The 15,070-nt window shown below is 36.0% G+C and overlaps 1 long non-coding RNA gene across 1 annotated transcript; it reads left to right on the forward strand.

Annotated features, from left to right (window-relative positions):
* The first annotated feature begins 799 nt into the window (after window positions 1-799).
* On the forward strand, window positions 800-1,641 carry LOC115290441. Its single transcript, XR_003908092.1, has 3 exons — window positions 800-868; window positions 1,001-1,068; window positions 1,397-1,641. It is a non-coding gene; the product is annotated as an uncharacterized LOC115290441 (long non-coding RNA).
* Window positions 1,642-15,070: the final 13,429 nt, after the last annotated feature.

Consider the following 15,070-nt stretch of genomic DNA (forward strand, 5'->3'; position numbering starts at 1 on the left):
CCAACCCCTCTGCCTAGGTCCCTGAGGAGTCCCATGTTGGGTGCGTGTGGTGCTTTCCCTTGAACTTGGCATCAGTCATAACACTTACCTTGGCCAATGGATCTCAGGGGTCCTAGAACTCCAGCACGTTGAAATCTGATTGTTTTGTCACCTCACAACCTCCCACCTCCATCATCAGGACTTAAGTGGTTTCTACTGACTGGTTGTTGGTCCTTCACCTTTGGTCGCAGAATTAATGTGGGTAGAGCAAACCTGAACCCATGTGCAGCAGAAGTAGAGCCCAGGCCAATGTGTGGCTTACAGCTGATCTTCCCACTTTCAGCTCCACTGTAAGAAATAAAATGTAGACAACCCATGGTCATGGTCACAGGGACAAATGGTTGTTGATTAAAATTCCTGAGTTCTGGGGTCATTTGTCACATTACTTTATATGAGGTCACAGCTAAGTGATGCTGGGGGGACACTACACATTTTATTCTCCTCTAGAGCCTCATGTTGTTAATTTATAAAAAGTAAATTCACTGAAATGTTATCCAGAATAAAGGAGAGGTGATAGAAAACAGAATGGCCAGCATCCACCCCTGGGGAGGAGCAAGTAGTGCAGTGTAGATGAGAGATGGAAGTGTAAGCAAGAAGGGTGGGTGTGGAGGCAGCGAATGATCTACGGTGGGAAGCAGAGGGTTTGTGTAGTTGAGGTTTTAGTTTTTATTTTGTGTTTTGTTTTTAAGCTTGGAGAACTTATTAAGATGTAAAAGCTGGACGAATGGAGTGAACAAAACAGGAGTCTTTGAAATTACGAGATATGGAGAGCGTGGTAGGAATACAGGATCCTTGAGAAGGCCAAAGACTATGTGGTCCAGAGCAGAAGGTGCGGCCTGGGACAGAGACCAGATGTTTCCAAAACACAAGGGCAGGGGAAGAGATGTGCTTGGAGAAGATCATTGTGGAGGTTTCATGATGGAAAACTGAGGCATTCAGGGGATTCTTTGATTATTTCTAGTTATGTCCATGGTGTAAATCCTAAAAGCACCTGCTTGAGGAAGTCAGGAAGCACATGCAAGCTTACAGGTAAGAATAGACGGGGAGAGGATTGAGGTGGTGTAGACTGACCAGCTATGAGAAAGCAGAAATGATGAAGGCTCATACCAGCATGCACACCAGAACGTAGAATCAAAGCGCCCACAGAATACAGGACAAATTCTCACTTACAAGTGTGATGTAACCACTAAGCAATAAAACGAGAGCCCCATGCTCTTCTGAGTTGCTAGAACCACTGTCACCCCACTGTCAAGACACAAGGCAAGAACACATTGCTACTGTTGGTCCCCAAACTGAGGATCATAATAGCTCCCCTTCTACTTCTTCCCTGAGCCTCTCTGCCCCTCTCTCCCTACAGTCAACTCAGCCTCTACACACCTCTCTCCCTGCAGTCAGTCCTGGAATGCACCATCACACATGGTGGTAGAGGGAACCACACATTCAGAAGTGTGAAATAATCAATAGGATCAAACTCAGCAGAAAACTAAATGCATCACTTCCGAGAAGCATTCCCAACCGATGGAACTCCTCTTTGATACACGGATCAATTAAAGATATTAAACCCAAATAAATACTGCTCTGAAGAGACACGCCTAACATGGAATTTAACATGAGACTTTTAAACCAAAGTGGACAATGATGTGGTCAAAGAACTTGGAAGCAGTGCACATGAAGCAAATTAATTGTAGACAAAGAAGGATGTAAAGGGAATCCTTTGACTAAGACAAACAGGGTTAGTTCACATTGACAAAATGTCCAATTCACAATGAGTAATCACTCATGTATGTTTATGTAATAAATAGGATGGCAACAAAATGTATATACCAAAACTCTATTAGGATAACAAGGATAAACGAAGAAACACAATTGTTCTGGGCACCTGGGTGGCTCAGTCGCTGAAGTGTCCTACCTCAGCTCAGGTCAGGATCTCCTGGTTCATGAGTTTGAGCCCTCTGTTGGGCTCTGTGCTGACAGCTCAGAGCCTGGAGCCTGTTTCAGAATCTGTTCTTCCCTCTCTCTATCTACCCCTCCCTCACTTGCTCTCTCTCTCTCTCTCTCTCTCACAAAATAAATTAACATTAAAAAAATAATAATAATTGTTTTGTGACTTGGACAATTCTCTTCCTGGTTCCATCGGTCACATAGACCCCAAGATAAATTAACAGATGATTTAGATAATAAAATAAAGGTAAAAATCAAATATATATAGAAAACTTTACTTAAACAATGAAAGACTGTCTAATTATTAAATCAGAGGAAGCTATCAAAAAGGAGAATATTATTATGATACAATAAAAAAGTTTCCTACTGCCATGAAAAAATATGTTAATAGATAAAAAGAAAATCTTTGCAACAAATATGGCAACTAAGTAACTATTAGCCATGTAAAAATCACATTTCAATGAATAAGTAAAAATTGAGTTCCCCATTTAAAATGTTTAAAAATGCATCTTCAATCCTCAGTTTCCATCAATAAAAATGATAGCAAGATAAAATTAGTAATCAAATAGATGTACATTAAATTAAACACCATTTAAAAATGTAATCTGACATAATAACTTCCACTGCCAGTGAACAAGTGATAAGAAAAAAATATTTTTTGCAACTAGCGTGTATAACTAGTCGAAACATGATAAGAAATGTGAGACCCAACTATGCTACAATGTGTAAGAGGCGGCCATAAGTCAACAGGATATCAGAAAACTATAAAACCCATTTTTTAATGAGTCCTCAGAAATGTTTGCACAATGAATTAAAAAACCACAAATCACACACGCAAAATGAACAGATTCTTGACACACATTGGTCAAAACAAAGATCAGTAATCGGAGGACAATGACTTTTTTGAAAACATTATTTAATGTTTATTTATTTTGGAGAGAGAGAGGCAGAGCATGAGCAGGGGAGCAGCAGAGAGAAAGAGGGAGACACAGAATCTGAAGCAGGCTCCAGGCTCTGAGCTGTCAGCACAGAGCCCGACCTGGGGCTCGAACTCACAAACCTTACGATCATGACCTGAGCTGAGGTCAGATGTTCAACCAACCAACTGAGCCACCCAGGCGCCCCAGGACAGTGACTTCTAACAGTAGTTGCAAGGATGAACCTCCTATGTATTCTTTTTAATATTTTCTAAAGATATTACAAAATGTTTTTTTCTTTTACATAACAAGTAAATGAGACAATGTACAGAGGAGCAGAATTGAACCCAACCTGTTTGCATCTCTATTATCAAGTCTTTGGTCTCATGATGTGGACCCCATTATGTTTTTCACCAAGTAAATATGGCCCAAACTAACCAGTTCCTTATGTCCTACACATGTGATATTTATAGAATTCTACACGGCAGCTCCATCTTCTGCTCTACTTTCTCTGAATATTCTGGCTCTTGAGTAAGACAATGGAGGTTGGCAGTGTCTCTAAGAAACCTGGGTTGAGATTTGTTATGCTTTATTACCTGTTTCCAATGTTGCCACTGTGCCTTTTTTTTTTTTTTTACCTCAGTTGTGTGTAACTATAAGACTAAGTCAAAAGTGGTAGTCACCTTGGTGGCTCAGCCAGGTAAGCATCCGACTCAATTTGGGTTCAAGTAATGATCTCATGGTTGGTGAGTTCAAACTCTGTCTGTGTTGGGCTCTGCACCAAAAGTGTGGAGCCTGCTTGAGATTTTCTCTCTCTCTCTCTCTCTCTTTCTCTATCTCAAAAATAAATATATAAACTTTTTTTAAAGCGGTATTCCTGGCAGTACTAACTGTGTTTCATGAGTGCCCAATTTGCATCAAACAAGAAATAGAATGGATATGTGATACAATAAATAAAAATGACTCTAATCAATGTGAATTGTTTTGTAGTGCCCATTCAAAAACAAATTATAATGAAAATTATTAGAGAAGGGCCCAAAGCTAAATGGCATGAATGCAGCAAGCAATATAAATCAGAAAGTTCTATCCAAAGTTTTGCAAGTACGGTGACTTGAATACTGAGTGATGTTGACAAGAGGGCCATATACGACACACTGAGCCAGTCTGGATAAAGCGACGTTCTGTAAGAGGTGCTGCTTATCAATTTTAATTTTTCCTTACCCCCAAATCAAAACAAGTTAGGCAGGATAATTCGGGGTATAAATCTACCCATAACATTGTCTAAAGTGTGTTTCTAAAAATAACATGGATATCATTGGAACAGGACTAAATATACATTTTGTGACCCATGATTCTAAAGCATACTCAAAATGAGATTCTGATATTAATTTAGATATTAAATTAGTTACTGAATTTACTCACGAATCTCTACAAATATTTTCTTATGTCCAGTCAAATTTCCTAATTCTCTTCTTTTAGAGTCTTACTCAATTGGACTTACTTTCCATTTAGTTTTCCAACTTTTTCACCTTGTGGGAACACCCACTTTTTTTTCCTTTTAGGTTTGTTTGTTTCCTTTGCTTTTCATTCTGGAGCAGATTTTTTTTACCTGCGCACTTGCCCTCAGTCTCCATTCAGATCCTTGGTCAAATTTTATTTTAAATGCATCGTCTTAAAGAATTGCGTGGCTCTTGATATTTAACCAATACGTTTTGCAAACTATGTGACTCGTTATCAGTTTGTGGACTGCTATTTTTTCATTCAAATATTCTGGTAAATGAGTCATATGCATTTGTTGTCATATTAAAACCTGATCACCTGAGTTTTGGTGTCTTAGGTCTTCCACCTTGACCTTCTGTCCAGGTGACATTTGAGTTCATTCATTCTATTTTATTCCTTAAATCAGCAAATACTCTGACACATGCATTCAGTGCTATGTCATCTGTGAAATGCTAAAAATCTGAAATGATTTATACACAAACAAAACTTTGTAGGAAAGCCAGAGAATGCTGCCGAACCTCTCATTGTGAGTTTAATGTGTGATATGATCTCTCTTGAAGCATTCTTCTTGAAGTTTAGATGTTCCTATATTTAAAGTTACGTTGTTGCATCCTTTGTTAGAGAAGGACATATACTTCTGAGGGCCACCACATTTCGTTGACTGTCAGGCCTTTTTCCCCTCGGGCACTGACATCTTATCGCAATTGCCACCTTTCAGAATTTTCAATTATCACTTTACTGATTGACACTTTTGAACATTTGTCAACACGTTCACTTCCTTTCAGATGGCATAAGGACGTTCTGAAGCAAGCATGCAGCCAATTCAATAACTGTGGACTGTTAGAAATCGTCATTATTGACAGCCAACTACGGGGCCCACTGGCGAGTCAATGAAAAGCCATGTGTCAGTGCCTTGTATTTAGCAAATGCGCGGTTTAGACCAGGAGGTGAAATATCCATGAGGGGTTCAGCAGAGGAGCTGACAAGTGAAAACAAAGCAACAATGTAAACTGTATGACAAGCCGTGTGCACAGATCAGCGCCGTGTTTGTGCGTCTGTGTGCCCGTGCAGAATGCATATGGATCATGTAGTTGTACAATATCTGGACCCGCACTTCCCATACTAGTGGTGACACTGAGATCCAAAAGAGAGTATAAGACCTTTTGCTAAGGCACAAGGATGGTGAAGATCAAAATCGGAACTCAAGTGTCATCGTTACCAGTGTCTCACCAATATCTCATATGCACTAAGATTTACTGACCAACATGTATGTTGAAACACTTCTACTACCGCACTTACGTTACTCATGTGTGTGTACTGTTGTCCACAACACCGGCTTGGTATACTTCATCTTCGCACCTTTATTTTCCAGATTTTGAGGGTGAACTTGGTATCCCGTGACATTTACAAATGCAATACTTATAATAAAGGTGTTTAATACCGAATAGGCAAATTATAAGCTACAATCTTAGAGATCAAAATAACTTTGTTTTTTGATAAGTTGCCAAATAAAGTCCTATTGGATTTGAGATTAGCTAATGGCTGATCAATAGACAAATAGATTAAACATAGAGAGATGGATGGATAGGTACACTGACAGAGATATAGATCATTTTTACCTGCATTTGTAAATGCTATTTAATGTTCCAGCAAAAAGCATCATGAGTGAAATATTGAAAAATAAAAGGTATCCTTTTTGCAATAATGAGCTCTCCTGCATTTTCCTGAGTGAAGTTCAATATTTTTTAAAATCCCTAATGATAAACATTTGAGAAGGCATTTATTTGCCATAATCATTTTTGGACCTGATTTAATCATCATTGGACTCCTTTTTATCAGAGTCAAGATTCCACACTTTGTTAGTTCTTGCCCAGGTTTGAAGCTCAAATATATTTGAATGCTACTGAACATAAATGCAGACATCCGAATCTTATGACAAATCAAGAATTCCCAGGACAGAAGGTGAGAAGTCTGTTTAGGATATATTAAAATGTTTGAGCTACTAAATTTTCAGTTTGCCCAAACACAATGCAAAAAGCTACATGAAAGAAAAAAATTAATTACCTTAGTAGAACCAGTAAAATGGAACTACATTTTGTTATGATGAGAAGCTGCTTTTAAACTGAATTAGTTTTGAATCAACCCTATGACACATCACTATTCAACTGTGATATTGAATTTAGGAAGTTTAATGATGTGAAAATGCTCTTACAGGAATATCTCGGTGACAACAGAACACTGGAAATGTTCATATTTAGAAAATATTAATTACATATATTAAATCATTGAAGGAATGTTTCTCGTAAACCATCATTTAAAAGAGAAAATTATTTTTAATTATTTTAAAATTATTTTAATTAATATATGATTAATAGAGTAAGCAAAGCAGAACTCAGAATATCATAGCAAAAAGAAGATTAAAGAACACTTGAAATTCTCTAGCAAAATTTTTTCACGATCTGAAAAGAGAAGACATGTTTTCAGAAAGGACAAATAACTTCAACTTTACTGCTTTTCAATATATTCTGGAGGGAAATGAACATTTCTTGGAGCGCATTACCCAAACACCTTTCCCCCTCAATTTTAACAACAACAAAAAAAGACACTTGTATTTATATGATATTTTGTTAATAGACTGTATATTTTATATTTTACTTCTAAATTTTATTTTTTTAATTCAAGTTAGTTATCATGCAGTGTAGTGTTGGTTTTAGGAGTAGGGCCCAGCGATTCTTCACTTACATACCACACCCAGTGCTCATCCCAACAAGTGCCCTCCTTAATGCCCATCGCCCATTTAGCCCATCCCCCATCCAACACCCATCCAGCAATCCTGTTTGTCCTCTGTATTTAAGAGTCTCTTATCACTTGCCTCTTTCTCTGTTTTATCTAATTTTACCTTCCTTTCCCCATGTTCATCTGTTTGTATTTTAAACTCCACATATAGGTGAAATAATATTGTATTTACCTCTCTTTCACTGTCTTATTTCACTTATTAGCATAACACAGTCTAGTTCCATCCATGTTGTTGCACATGACAAGATTTCATTCTTTTTTATCAGCAAATAATATTTCATTGTATATATATATATGATTTATTTCTTGAGTGCCTTTTTAGAATATAGTAACAAAAGACAGGGAAAACTGTGTCAAAAACATGTTGTTACTAAATAAATATAGTAAGCTGTCAAGGAAACAATTCAAGGAGAAAATTACTTGCATAACCAGATACTGGCCAAGTTTTAAACCTATACTTTGTGAAGAAAAAAGAGAAACAGCAAGAACACTTTATTTTAAAATAAGAAAAAAACATGAAGAAAAATGAAGTTTTATATCTTAGACCATTATAAATAATAGTCTCGTGTAAGATTTTTTAAACTGTATTTTCATTGTGATTGAACTGAGTATCACTCATCTTAACGAAATAGAGCTAGTAAAGAAAATTATATCATCACAACATAATTCACTTATTTTGGTCTACAAATAAATATCATGTGTAGAAAACCTTTTCAGTTTTAAACCAGTCTGTTTATTGATATGTATAGTGGGAAAACATTTAACTATGTTTTTCACACTTAAAATAAAATTCTTTTATGATTAAAACTTAACAAGCCATAAGGGCTCACTCCAATACAGTTTTATCAGGTTATAACGTTTTATTGTAAAGTTGAAATTAATACTTTAAGAAAAATGAAAAAGAAATATTATTTAGAATACAAATTGAACTGAGTCTTAGCACATTCTGCCTAATGAATAAATATCGATGGTAGAATAACCATTTTGGAAAGTATTAATTGCCAAGGCAGTGACCTGGAAATAATATCTCATTTATTATCATTCTCTTAACTATCACACTTATTTATAAAAGTAATACTGAAAAAAGTGATCACATATGCATCATTCTGATAGATGTGAAGGGCACTGTACACTGGCTAGAACTATACAGTCTCCAAGGACGATTCTTCTGTCATTGGAGTAAAGACAGAAGTCTTCTCTCCTGATTAAAGCAGAGAAACTTCTTCCTTGGAATAGCTTAGTGAATCTGTGCTATGCAAGCATTCATTTTGCTAAAGGATCTGATATAATAGGAGTCTGATGACAAGACGGCCTTAATTTGGAGGTTTTATACTCTTTGCTATATCACACATAAATCAGCTTAGTGAGCTCTCCACTAGGTCCAAACAAAAACAAAAAGATTAAGATAAAAGAATCTTTGTGCTACCCTTGATCAAGATCCTATATTAAAACCACCGTTATGGAAGGTGGAAGTACTTAACATAGTAAGCAGCCATTAATAAAAGTTCAAGATACTACATTACTTAATAATTTCCTAGTCCTTAATCTTTGAGAGTCTGTCTTTCCATTCCCCATGGCAAAACTACCTTTTTCTGTTTTAACGAATAATTTTTTCATACTAATAATTTAATATTTAAGATAATAAACATATTTTATTACTTGACTATTTCCTTTCTAAGTCAGTTTAGAGAAAATCGCATCTGAGACTTGTCTCAAGGTTACTGTCTAGGATTTACAGGGCTAAATGTTTTATATGTTTTATCTCATTTACGATCTTCATTCTCCCTTTGAGATAGCTTTAGTTTCCCCCATTTTAGAGGCAAGATATACAAGTTCAGAGGTAATCTGACCAAGTTCATTCAACTACTAAAGAGGAGCTATTACAATCCAGGTCCATTTGACCAAATAGAATACTCTAAGTCACTACCCTATACTTTCTCAAACATTGACTTCATTAAGTAGTTCTTGGATTATATCACACACTGGTGGCACATGACGTGACAGTCCTTGACCTCAAGCCAATGAGGAACGTCACTAATCAACAGTCTCACTGATTTCTGGAAACCTTCTTTGCATAGGTTAGAATTTTTTCATGGAAGCATGTAGCATGTAAGCAATCAATCTGCATGTTTTGATGTTGACTACCAAACTAAAAAGCAAAATTATTGTTTTGTGTGTATTTATTTACATTTCTGTAGTAGCTTCTTCTTCCCCTTTTTTCATGGAAAAGACCTACTTTACATTATATAATTGATTTGAGTTTAAAATAAAAGCAAAGTATCTTGCAATACAATTTTAAATCATCTAATGTGATTACTGTTCAAAACACTAAATAAAAGAAAAACCTCCAGAATTAGTCTTATATCAGATTTTAACAGATTAATCTCATATTTAGATTATAGTAAAAAGAACGTGTAATATTATCTCTCTTCTCCCAGGGATCCCAAACTCCTATCACTAGTTTGAAAATTATTTATGAAAAAGTTTCTTATATCTTCCTTTAGGAGTACCTGATATATTTTGTTCACCCTGAAGGTAGAAGATAGTAGACTCTCCTCTTCCTCTATATAGTACAAGAATATTATTAGGTGATCTTGGAATTGCTTCTTATGTTGGCTTGATTATATTCTTTTTTAGGTTTATGTATTTATTTTGAGAGAGAGAGGGGAGAGCACAAGCAGATGAGGGGGCAAGATAAAGGGAGGGAGAGAGAGAATATCAAGCAGGCTCTGCACTGTCAGCACAGAGAGCGATGTACGGCTCAAACCCGCAAACCATGAGGTCATGACCTGAGCCAAAACCAAGAGTCAGACACTTAATCAAGAGCCCCCCATGTGCCTTAATTATATTCTTTAAATACATATATTTAGATGGAAATAAGTATATTAATATGTTAGTGAATGTCACCCTCAGACAGAGAGTGTGGAGAAACATGACTTTTATTTTTGTATGTAGAGATTATGAAACTTTGATTAGATCTTTACATTATCTCTTGTGAGCCAGAAAAAGTTGCCTCCAATAATCTAGTATTCCAGCCTAACCATCTGCCTGAACCCTTCTAGAAAACTGCAAGTGAAAACTATCTTGTAGAGCTCAGTCAACCCATGGACATAGAAAAGAAAATGACATATTTTTGTTGTTTTCAGTCATGAAACTCTAGGTTTCGTTTTGTAGCAATAAAAAACTGGAACAAACTTCAGAAATCTATTTATCAGTTGTGATGTGTAGAATGCATGTGAACCTCGTTATAAGACAGTTTGGAAATACGCATTGGGTGTTTATGTATGTTAAATAATTATTGGTAACGTTCAAAGCATGATGATAGTAACTTGGGGAGTAACTGATGTAAATATATTACGTTTTCCTTCTGCTTCGTTTTCCCATGTATTAAACATCAGTAGTAATATGGGGAATTAAGTTAAAAACAATGGATATAAATGACACAGTAACTGAGTCATACTTGTTTCTTGATGAGTTTTAGTCCCTTCATTCTTTAATATCTTAATCAAATATTTATATGAAATAATATCCAATAACCTCAAGAATTAGAAAAAAATGAATGAAACATAATTCGGAAGAGCACTCAGACAACAGGAGACAATTCTGATGATAGTTTAAGAGGCAACAGCCTCTTTGTTGAGTATCCAACAAAAACTGTCCCAAAGGTAGACAATTAAATTTTCATACTTTGCCTTATTTGAAGCTAACAACCAACCACAAGGAAAGCATGGCTGGAGCAAGAGGAATATGTAGAACATGCTGATTGTGAATAAGATACAGCTGAAAATTGTATGACTAAGGTTAGCAAGTGACAGCCATGTTGTGATGGGGAAGAGAGAAGTGTTAATGAATTTGAACATTAAGTGGGAACATTGAATGGTAAGGTGATGTCTGATCTCTGGGTCCAAGAAAATTCCTGAAGGCCCGTGTGTATAAGAGATCAATAGCTCCCCATATTATTGTAAGACTGCTTTGAAAAAGGCTGAGAAATAATAAATGTACACTTGTTGAAAAGCATTTTTCCTATTTGAATATACTTAAATATATTTAATATAAATATATTTAAATGTAAATGGCAGACATTTCTAATATTTTCCTCTTAATCTTTAAATGTATTTATTACTGTCTAATTCCCAAAAGAGCAGTTGAGGTGGCTTACAAAGCAAAACATACACAATACAATGAACATTTTGAAACTGAAAACCAGGTCCAAGGAAGCAACATAAAATGGCCAGTTTCACATGGCTGTCAGATACAGTAACATTTGATCAAAGTTCAATGAAGGATATTTACTGACTCATATGGAGTAAATGGTGGTAGACCAGTTCTCCTTCCTCAGCAACTAGAAAATAGGATAAACATTGACAAATGTCAGAGCACAGGGTGGCTCAGTCAGTTAAGCATCTTATTCTTGATCTTGTCTTGAGTTATGATCTCATGATTCATGAGATTGAGCTCCAGATTGATCTCTGTACTCATAGTGTGGAGCCTGCTTAGGATTCTCTCTCTCTCTCTCTCTCTCTCTCTCTCTCTCTCTCTCTCTCTCTTTCTCTCTCTCCTCTACTGCATGCATACACACACTCTTTCGTTCAAATTAATAAATAAACATTCTTTAAAAGAGGGAAAAAGAAAACTTTAAGGACACCACGTGAGTTTCTGAGACCAAGATAACTGGAAAAACCAAGGCTGTTGAGAAGGAAGAACTTCTTAGAAGTGAGCTAACCTCCTGCTAATGGTTGTACTTTGGAATAATTTTCCGGTGCTGGTGATTCCAGAGAGTGGATGCTCCTGGTTATGTGCCCTTGGAGAACCTACAGAGAGGAAGATTGAACTGGCAAATGTTTTTGCAGAGATATGAGACCCATAAACACATAGCCAGTTTCTCCCTAAATACATTTGCTAAATTCTAGGATTTTGTAGGTCTGAGGCTTAACACCTAAATAGAAAACCCAGAGAAGGCAAATCCGAACAATTTGATAGTTTTCTGAGATGAGGATAAGATTCTTTTAGGAAATATTTTAAAGATTTTTTTTTAAGAAATATATTTTCTTTAGGAAGAAAGTCCCCAGAGAACCCAAAGTGACCTTGGGACCTGAAGGACGAGGGAAGACATAGATAGAATGGACTTTCCCAGGACAACAACACACCTGTGAGATAGCAAATTCTTGATTCCATTAAGATGATCAGAAATGACTTGATCTACTGAGAGCAAGGAGCTTACTTTCTTCCGTAAAGATTCCAGATAGTAAATATTTTTGACTTCGTGAGCATATTTTCTCTTCCAGCATCGTCTCAGCTATGAACACCATCAGAGACAAGATGTAAATATATAAGCATGAATGTGTTCTAATAAAACTTTATTTTAAAAATCAGGAAATTTGCCAGATTTGACCCATGCACTATATTGTTTACTAACCGTTTGCCTAGAGAATGATAATATTGCCTATTTTTACATGCAGTGTCATTGTTAGGCAAACTTGCTAGTAATACCAAATAATATGACTAGAATGCAAAGATTTTCACAAGTTATTTGGAATCCATGAAGGGAAATGTAATGAGACTCCGAAGCTGAATAAAAGAACACCTGGAATAAAGAACAACTTAGGCCATATGACAGAAGATTATACATGGAAGAAAGGGGCATAAGAAAGTTAATAGACAGTATGCACATAGAAGGAAAAAGGTTAAAAATAATGATCAAGAAGACATAATTTTTCCACATGGACAAGCATTCACATTGACAGCTAACTTCTCAATAGAAACCACTAATATTAGCAGACAATGAATTGAGTTCGTTATAGTGCTGATAGAAATAACCAAGAATCTGGAACCCAGGAAAAATCCCCCTTAAAAAGGAAGGCTTATTTTGAAGCCACTTTGGCAATATTCTCACTGATCTTAGTGTTGGTAACCTGAAAATTTATCTAAGTGTACGTGTACATCTTGTACTTTTAAGTATGCATGTGTACAGAATAAGAGATAAAGGTAACATTAAGATGAAGTCAACCAAAAACAAAAAAGTAAAGGATATCCTGTTAAGGGTTAAGTTAGTATAGTTGAAGTGGTACAATTTCTCACATCCAGATGGATTCTCAGGCAGAACTCAGAGGATGCGGAGGAGTAAATATATACTGTATCACATAGATTATGTTATTTCTCTCAACCGAATTCACGGAAGATGCCAATTCAGGATTTTCTCTCTATGGGGGCTCTGAGATACTGAGAAGTTATTTTGCTTAGAAAGGAATCTACTTGGTCTAGGATTCAGACAGGACTCAGTGGGGGAACATTTCTTATGGGACACTGAGACTTATCTGTGATCTCATGCTGGGAATGTTCCAGAATTAAATTCAGTTGTTAGCTATCCACTCAATACAGATGAAAAAAAGCAAAACTGTGGCTTCAAGGTAAATAGTATGATGAAGAGTAAAAACATTTTTTAATGCAAACTGCTTTTTTTAGTTTATCTTTTAGCACATGAAATACATTTTTTAAATATGTTATTTATTTACTTATTTGCGTGAGCCCGGTTCCTGCTGGGCATTATGGATTCATGTCCATTCTTCCTTTGGTAAAAAGACTCGGGCTTCCTTCCAAGGGTGCTGGAGGACTGGGGATTGAAGGAGGAAGGATCTGTTTGGTAAAATGGGGAGGAGTGACACACAATATGTGACATTTGACTGCTGGAGAACTAGAAAGATTCTGTCACTAAAGCAATTTAAAGGGGAAATTAGAAAACATATGAGTATTTTCTTCTGTTACACTCAGCGATGATTAGATTTATGTAAACAAGAAAATCAGGCAGCTTAGTCCTTTGTGGCCCTAGGGGAAAACCATAGCGCCCAAATTTCTCTTATGGAAGTTTTCATTTCTTTTGAACTTTACATTTCCTCCAAAATAATGTAAACTAAATGAGCCCAAGACATTTTTCTTTTTTTTTTTTCTGTTTTGTTTGCATTGCTTCTACGATCAATATGGAGTACAATAAATATTTGTTGAGAAGCAAAGAAGGGACAGAGGGAGCCACGGATGGTGGTGGGGGCGGGAAGAGAAGGGGCAGGCTGGTGCAAAGAAGGAAGGACATAGGAAAAAATTTTGGCAAAAAGGTTACTGAGAAAAGTAACTATTTCACTGATATGTTTCTATGTCTTTGCATTTTTAATGAAGTAATGGATAATCAAACATTTAATATTTATGCCAAATCGATTGAATAAAAACTAATAAAGACAGCAACAAAGAGAATATAAGAATGACCTGATTATATATAATTTAATGTGTGAAATAAGAAATCAGTTTTATATCCTACCCAAAATGGTTTGCTCATTTTGCAAATAGGGTATCTACATCTACTACATAACTGAAAAACCAAAACATGCGAAGAGCTCCAGATATAGATGAAACATCGTTTCTCCCTTGTGGATTATAAACTGATATTGATTGCTAGATAAGATAAACACAAGACAATGGAGATACTTCCAAAGGAAAAGGGGGGAGCGGTGAGTGTCAACTTGATAAATACAGCAAACCAAAGGCTATTTTTACAAGAAAATAATGACCTCGCAGTCTTGTCTACCTCTCCCTATCCACACAACTCTTCCCATTAATCTAACTCATTGTTAGGACTACAACTTCATCTTAGCCAGATAAGTTCTAAAAGCTCTTATAAATGTGATCCCTCCTCTGTGCTATATTTTAAGTGGCCAGAGGGTGAGTGGTCTCTAAAATCTGCACATTGTTGCTCAACTCCTTGAGTCTTCTAATCATATCGTGGTCTCTATCTGTGCTGCAATTTCCAATGCCCTAATCATTTTTCAGTAAACATTTGTTTTGTCTTAGATTAGAATGTTTGGCAAAAATATCTTGTTTTACTTTTCTAT

Source organism: Suricata suricatta, chromosome 4 (genome assembly GCF_006229205.1).
Source record: "Suricata suricatta isolate VVHF042 chromosome 4, meerkat_22Aug2017_6uvM2_HiC, whole genome shotgun sequence".
Taxonomy (NCBI): Eukaryota; Metazoa; Chordata; class Mammalia; order Carnivora; family Herpestidae; genus Suricata; species Suricata suricatta.